Source organism: Papio anubis, unplaced genomic scaffold, assembly GCF_008728515.1.
Source record: "Papio anubis isolate 15944 unplaced genomic scaffold, Panubis1.0 scaffold1109, whole genome shotgun sequence".
NCBI classification, from domain to species: Eukaryota; Metazoa; Chordata; class Mammalia; order Primates; family Cercopithecidae; genus Papio; species Papio anubis.
Genome location: NW_022160218.1, coordinates 9,621 through 17,819, shown reverse-complemented (window position 1 = coordinate 17,819; position 8,199 = coordinate 9,621). Strand labels below are relative to the sequence as shown.

Here is an 8,199-nt window from a genome sequence, read left to right as displayed (position 1 = left end):
AGGTGGTGGGGCACCTGTAGTCCCATCTAATCCCGGAGGTTGAGGTGAGAGGATCACCTGAGAACAGAAGGTGGAAACTGCAGATCACTGTCATAAGTGAACTAAGGCCCCAAAAAGAAAACCAAATGCACCACATGTTCTCACTTATGGCAGGAGCTAAACTGTGAATGGACTCCAGAAGCATAAAGAGAACAAGCAGACACCGGGAATGACCACAGACAGCCAAAACACAGGGGAGAGGGCGTGTGCTGAAGACCCACCCACCGGGCCCTCTGCTCACTGCCTGGGTGGGGTTGTTGGGACCCCTATCTCCAGCGTGATGCAATCAACAGATGTAACTAACTTTGCATGTGTACCCGCTGCATTCTCATAAGTAGAATGCATTAAAAAAGAAAAATCCACGGTTACAACCAAAGACCGTACAGGCTTTAGGTGTGTGTCGCGCCAGCTCATGCCGCACATGTTCATGTGTTTCATGGAACTGGGGTGTTGAACACAAAATCACTGCTAACATATATGCAATTATAGCCATATGAGACTCAAGGACACTGCAACTTCTACGGAAAAACAATGAAACAAACAAACAAAAGGCATCCTGCGCACTTGGAGAAATATAAAATATCACCACCACTGAAAGGGTTGTATCTAACCCGAACAATAAGCTGTTTATATTCATTGAAAAACAACAACTACAACGGCCAACCAATGTAAGGTAAAAAGAATCTAAACAGACCTACTGGTGAAAGAGGCGGAAATTGACTCTGGGTGACAATTTCCCAATATCGCTATCCTCACAAAAATGTTGAATCAAAACCATGCTTGGCTGCCATCAAATTCCACCTAAGATAGGTGATACAAAAAGATAAAATCAACATTGTTGAAGGCAATGGTCAGTGTAGACTTGTAAAAAAAATCTTCTACATTCTTTATTGGGATAAATTACCATACACTACAAAAAACTTTTGGAAGCTCATAAAAAGTAAAAAGATAAGGCCAAAGACGATGGCTCACACCTGTAATCTCCAGCACTTTGGGAGGCCGAGAAGGTGGATCACCCTGAGGTCAGGAGTTTGAGACCTCACCAACATGGTGAAATACCATCTCACTAAAAATACAAAATTAAGCTAGACGTGGTGGTGGGTGCCTGCTATTCCCCGCTCCTCCGGGAGGCTGAGGCAGAATCACTTGAACACAGGAGGCAGAGTTGCACTGTGAACCCGAAATTGCGCCCGCTGCACTCCAGCCTGGGTGACAAGAGCAACAGTCAGATCTTTAAAAAAAAAGGTAAAAGTGATACAACCATTAAGCCAGCTGACAATCCCAGCCCTGGGTGCATGTTTAAGAAGATGAAATCCTGTGTTATCTGCCTTTTCACGTGTCCTAGTCACAATAGCCAAGATCGCGGAATCAACCTACCTGTCTATCCACAGATGAAGGGATAAAGGAACCACAGTACATGTACACAAGGAAACACACTTCAGCTGTAACACTTCAGGAAATCATGTCGTCTGCAACCACTTGGAGAAATCTGGAAGACAATTAGGTGAAATGAAACGAGTCTGCCAGGGAGAGACCCACGCTGCATGACATCAGGTATACGGAATCCAAAAAACATTGTCTCCTAGAAGCACAACTTCCAACAGAGGTCACTAGAGGCTGGGGAGAGCAGGGAGCCTCGGCAGGGATTGGTAACGGGTACAGAGTGACGCTCTGATATGAGGAATCCATTCTGGTGTTCTATTGCACAGCAGGGTGACTAGGGTCAACAGAATCTAGAAAAATTTTTGAAAATCAGCTGGAAAATACGGTTCTGAATATTCTCTCCACAGAGAAATAATAATGATGGAAGGTCACAGACATGCCAGATATGATGATTTGATCATGATACTACATATACATATGTCAAAATGTCCCTTGCACCCTTGGGTTGTGTGTGTGTGTATACACATACACACACACACACACACACACACACACTCTATAGAAACAAAACTGCCATCAAACGTTGGTAGTATTCATTCTAACTGGAGTGAGATGAAATCTTGAGTGGGATTTTCACTTACGCTTTTGTGTGAATCAGCGATGGTGAGTATCTTCTCTGTGACCTGTGCATCAACCTCATGTCTTCAGGTCCTCCGCCCAGTACTACACAACGAATTAAAACAAATTCAGAATAATGTAACAAGTACCACTTATCACACACACACACAAATCAAAAACACACTCAAGATTCCATCTCACTCTCCATGCAACGGATGCTACAAGAAAAATGGTGAAACACATTAAAACACAAAACAAGGTGTGGATTTCCAGAGGAGGAACCTGTCTCCACAGTTGGTGGGAAATGGTGAACTAGTATGCACACTGAAGAAACCACCTGGATGTACCTTGAAATCCTAAAACTACAACCACCATTTTCTCCAGTAATTCTATTCTTAGGTACATATGCAGAGCACATGATCAGGACATGGAAGAGATGATCTGTCGCCTCAGGTGGAATTCAGCCCTATGCACAAAAGCCAAGACAAGCAATCAGCTTCCCTGTCCATCCACAGATGAATGGATGAAGAATCTCTAGTACACAGACACAATGGAATACTTTTGGGCCATCAACATTCATGGAATCCTATCATTTCCATGATAGGACTGCACCTGGAGTGCAACATGACTACACCTGCAGATATTCTGTTCAATCAAATCAGAAATGCAGACAAAGACCAAGCCTGCATGTTCTCACTCATGTGGGAGCTGAAAAATGCAACTCACTGAAGGTGAAAGTATAGCAGTGGTCATCACAGACTAGGTGGAGGAGATGACATCAAGGATTGGCAACAGGTACACAGAGAGTTACAGGAGAGGAATACATTCTGGTATTCTACTCCAAAGCAGGGCGATGACACTTAACAACATGGTAGTGCTGTTTTCAAAACAGCTACCAAGGAGGATACTGAATATTCAAACATCAAAGATATCAAACCTATACCCGGTCAGAAGCATGGGAAACTCCCTGATTTTATCCATACTCAAGGTATACAAACAAGTATCACAATGTCCCAATGCACCCCTAATTCTGGACATGAAGTATGAAACAAATGTTTAAAGGAATGTGAATGATACACGGCTAAAATTTCACATGGAACTACCCAAACACCCACAGATCCTGAATATGCAAAGCAATCCTAGGGAATACAAGCTCAATTGGAGGCCTCACACTCCCCAATTTCAAATTACATGTAAAACCTCCACTCACCAAAGACTACAGTAGTGGCATAAAAATGAATCCATGAACCTAGGGACATAAGAGAACCTAAACGCACACCTGTATGCAGTCAACACATTTTCTTCAAAGGAACGCCTACAAGATGCAATGAGGCTGGGTGGTGTGCTTCACACCTGTACTCCCAGCACTTTGGGAGACCAAGTCGGGCAGATCACTTGAGGTCAGGAGTTTCAGACTAGCTTGGCGAAAATGGTGAAATCCCATCTCTAGTAAAAATACAAAAAATACTAGTCAGGTGTGGTGGCGCACAGCAGCAATCCCAGCCACTTGGGAAGATGAGGCAGGAGAATCACTCGAAGCAAGGAGGCAGGTGTTGCAGAGAGCTGAGATCTCACCACTGCACTCCAGCGTGGGCGACAGCATGAGTGGGACTGTGTTCCGAAGGGAAAATAGATGCGATGAGGAGTCAGCAGTCTGTTCAATTGAGCAGTCTGAAATGACTGGATAGCCACATCCAAAACAATGAAATAAGACCTTGATGTTATACAGTAACAAACATAAACTCAAAATACATTAAACACTAAACACAAGACGTAAAAGCGTAAAACTGCTACAAGAAAACACAGAGTGAGCTTATGTTTAGGAAATCCTGTATCTAAGCTCGCAGTATGTAAAAGCAACAACAGAAAAAAACAAAAACAGAAAAAAAAAACCACTTCCAACAATCGAAGTTAAAAATCCTGGTATCTGGGAAAACAAGGCAGTGGTGTGGCAAGAAGGGAGCTCCAGGCATAGGAACCTGCAGCTTGAGAGGGGAAGGGACCTGCCCAAAGCCACTCAGCAAGATAGTGACCCATGACACCAGGAAGGCTGTGCAAACCACTTCCTGCAACTGGCATCTCATTGCAGACACACCCCACTGTCAGGTCCAGAAAGCTGACCACACTGAGTTCCAGGAATCACCCAGAAAGCCTCGTGCCCTGAGTGGGCCATGGTGAGGGCCATGGCGGGGCAGAGCAGGGTGGTGGGCGCATGGGGGCCTGATATCTTCAACTGCAGTCATGAGGCTGACAATGAGCGAGCAATATGGATGGGTCCAGATGCAAGCCGTGCCTGGCCCATACTCCAGAACTGCTGGAACAACATCTCAGGGACCCCTGGGAGCCAGAAACCCAATAATTATCCAGGACATTTTGTGTCCCCTGGTGTCTTGCACCAAGGAGACACTTGGTAAACTGGCTAAATGAAACTGACTTCAAATCCAAGCAGCACAGCATTTGAGGCAATATTAGGATCACAGAATGTTAACTGCTTGGTCTCTGATCTTCCAGCATCCCAGAAAGGTTGGCTTAACATACCTTCCCCAATGGGGAGCTCACTACCTTCAAAGACAGCGGGACTGTAGTTGGTTGGCGAGTTCTTCCAAACCTTAAGTGCAAATTTGCCTCTTTGTAACACCTGCTGCAGGTGGGCCTGGCCTCAGATCCTGCCTCCTGTCTCAGGCCACACAGCAGAGAAGCAGGGGCCACCCCAGATCCTGTACCTGGCCACAGCTTCTCTGAGCCACAAAGACCACACTGAAGGGATGGAAGGAAGACTTCAGCTCAATGAAAGAGCTGGTGTCACTCAGTTGTTCTGGAGGGAGGTCAGCACAGGCCAACTGTGGGCATGGGCAGAGCTCCTGTGCCCCCAGAGCCTGGCCAACACCCCCAGTGCCATTTGCAGCATTTATTATTCCAGCACCCACCTTTCATGTGACGACACAGACTGGAGCACGGTCAAGTGCGTGGGTCCTTCAGAATTGTCAGCTTGTGAATGCCTGGGAGCACTCAGCCACAGGGCTGGCCTGGCACTTGGTGGACCAAGTCCAACTATCAAACTCAGAGGCAGGATGGCAGAGGCATGGGCCCTAGAGTCTCTGGGTTCAAACAACCCCAGCCACTGACAGTGTAGGTATCACTGCAGCCTTTCCCTTCCTGGCCTCAGTCTCCTACCTGAAGAGCAGGGATAACTAGAACAGTTGCTGGGAGGATTCCCTGAGATGGCCACGCACAGACTGTAGGAGGCACCTGCTACTTTCGAGGCCTCACAGGGTCTCGCCAGGCTCTGACACCGGGCTGTAGGAGCTTCTCTCCTTTCCTGATGAGCAGCTCAGAGCAGGGGCCCAAAGGGCGACCCTCCTATGCGCCCTGTCCTCCCTGCCCAAGGCATCCTCCACAGGTAGGATTTATCACATCACCTCCTAATTATCTGCAGTGCCTCAAAACTCCAAGGAGAGGTTGGGGGTGGAAGGAGACTGTCCATGTCTCAGCCCCGACGCTATCCTACAGCCTGGTCTCCAGGAGAGCCAACCCGCTCCTGTCTCAAGGCCTCCCTGGTGATGCCCAAGACCACCTGTTCACACACAGCCCTCTGTGACTTCACGGATGCCAAAACTGCCCAGCACTTTCCACGCATGCCACGCTCTCATCTGGACTTTTCGGGACCTCTCCCTGCCTCGTAGCAGCACCTTCCCAACCTCCCTCGCTTCTTGGATGCTGGGCTCAGGAATGCTCTCACTGATGAGTCTGCGCCCTGCATCCTGACTGGTCCTGTCCAACTGCTCCTGCCTCTACACCCCACTCACAGCCTTACCTGACCCCCAGTCCCCAGGGTCCACCCCTCTTACCTGGAGACTCCCAATCACAGGTCTCAGCCCCCCTGCTGTTTCCCTACTACAGCCCTGGCAATCCGCAAGCAAATCTGAGCACACCCCTCCCCCACTGCAAAAAAAACAAAAAACAAAAACACTCCGGAGGCCCCCCTTGTCCTACCCTGCTGATGCCCATGTTGTTTTTTGTTTTATGGTTTTTTTGAATGGGTCAGCTGGATATGAACCATCCTTTCCTGTTGCTCCTTCCTGGTCTTTGGGACTTTACACTGACTCCATTATCATGGAGGCACTCTTCAGACACCAATCACAGTGCCACCTCCTCCTCAAGCCCTCCGGCATTGCATCTCACTCTGCAGGCCGGCTGCTGCTGCTGCCTCCTCCACAGTATCCACAGTGCCCAGCAATCTTCACTGAATGGATGGATGCCAGCTGTCAGGTGGCTAGCTGTTTTTAGTAATACACATCTTCTAGGACTTTACACTGAATCTACCTAGCCACCTGACAGCTGGCAACACTAATCTTGTAATCCCAGAACTATGGGAGGAGAAGGTGGGTGGATCACTTGAAACCAGGAGTTTAAGACCAGCCTGGGCAACATAGTGAGACCGTGTCTTTAATTTTTTAAATTTTTTTAAAGGCCAAAGAACACAGGATTTGGGGAGCTTCATGTGGAGGCTGACAAGAAGGGATCAAGAACTCATCCATGGCCAGGCCCACTGGCTCATGCCTATAATGCCAACACTTTGGGAGGGCGAGGTGGGTGAATGGCTTGAGCCCAGGAGTTCACCACTGGACTGGGCAATATAGACAGACCCCATCTCTACCAAAAAAAAAAAAAAAAATTAGCTGGGCGTGGTGGCACATGCTTGTGGTCCTAGCTACTTGGGAGGCTGAGGGGGACGATCACTTGAGCACAGGAGGCAAAGGCTGCAGTGAGCTCAGATAGTGCCACTGTACTCCAGCCTGGGGAACAAAAAAAAAACCCAACTCATTCACGTGTCCAACTCTACCAGGACACAAACTTACGTACTTGGGAGTCTTCCAGTCTTCACCTTATATTATCTCTTCAACTGACTGTTTATTTGTAGCCTTTATTTATCTAGTTTTTTGTGATCCGCCCATCTCAGCTTCCCAAACTGCTGGGATTACAGGCGTGAGCCACTGGGTCCGGCCTGTTTTTTAAAAATAATATTTTATTATTTAAAACAACCCTTCACTGAGGTATAATTGAAACACAATAAAGTGGACATTCCAAGCATTACTGGATTTAAGCACGCAATATGATACATTCTGCCACATGTATACGTCCATGAAGCCACTATCACAATCAAGATAGTAAACGTACCTGTCACCCCCAATGTTTCCTCATGCCTCTTGGTAATCCCTCCCTCCTGTCTCTCCCTGCCCACCACCATCCAAAAGCAACCATTGATGTACTTTGTTTCCATAGTTTGCATTTTATAGATTTTGGGATATGTAAAATATACTTTTGTGTGTGTGTGTGTGTGTGTGTGGTGGAGTCTCACTCTGTCACCCACACTGGGGTACAGTCTCAGCTCACTGCAACCTCCACCTCCCAGACTGCAGCTCTTCTCATGCTTCAGCCTCCTAGGTACCTGGGACTACAGGCCCATGCCACCCTACCCAGCTAGTTTTTGTATCTTTAGTAGAGACGGGGTTTCACCGTGTTGGCCAGGTTAGTCTTAAACTCCTGATCTCAAGTTATCTGCCCACCTCAGCCTCCCAAAGTGCTGGGATTACAGGTGCGAGGCACCATGCCCGGCCAGAACTACTCTTTTCTAAATGGCTTTTCACTTAGCATAATTATTTTGAGACTCACTCACGTGTATCAGTAGTTCCTTTCTATTGCGGAGTATTCTGCAGGACGGTGTGCCACAATATATCCATTCATCTGCTGATGGCCGTTTGAGTTGTTTCCAGTTTTGGGCTATTACAAATGAAGCTGCTATGAAAACTCATGTATAAGTTTTTGCATGCACATATATTGCCTTTTCTCTTGGGTAAATACCTAGGAGTGGAATGCAGGGATCATAAGGTAGATGCATTTTTTTGTTTGTTTGTTTTTTGTTTTTGAGACGAAGTCTCACTCTGTCGCCCAGGCTGAAGTGCGGTGGCCGGATCTCAGCTCACTGCAAGCTCCGCCTCCCAGGTTTACACCATTCTCCTGCCTCAGCCTCCAGAGTAGCTGGGATTATAGGCGCCCGCCACCTCGCCCGCCTAGTTTTTTTGTATTTTTTAGTAGAGACAGGTTTCACTGTGTTAGCCGGGATGGTCTCGAACTCCTGACCTTGTGATCCGCCCGTCT

At 47.3% G+C, this 8,199-nt stretch overlaps 1 long non-coding RNA gene across 1 annotated transcript; it reads right to left on the bottom strand.

The window, feature by feature from the left end:
* Positions 1-1,414: 1,414 nt before the first annotated feature.
* On the bottom strand, positions 1,415-7,960 carry LOC116272466. Its single transcript, XR_004181143.1, has 3 exons — positions 7,718-7,960; positions 2,064-2,145; positions 1,415-1,528 (listed from the first exon to the last, which is right to left on the bottom strand). It is a non-coding gene; the product is annotated as an uncharacterized LOC116272466 (long non-coding RNA).
* Between the last annotated feature and the right edge of the window lie 239 nt (positions 7,961-8,199).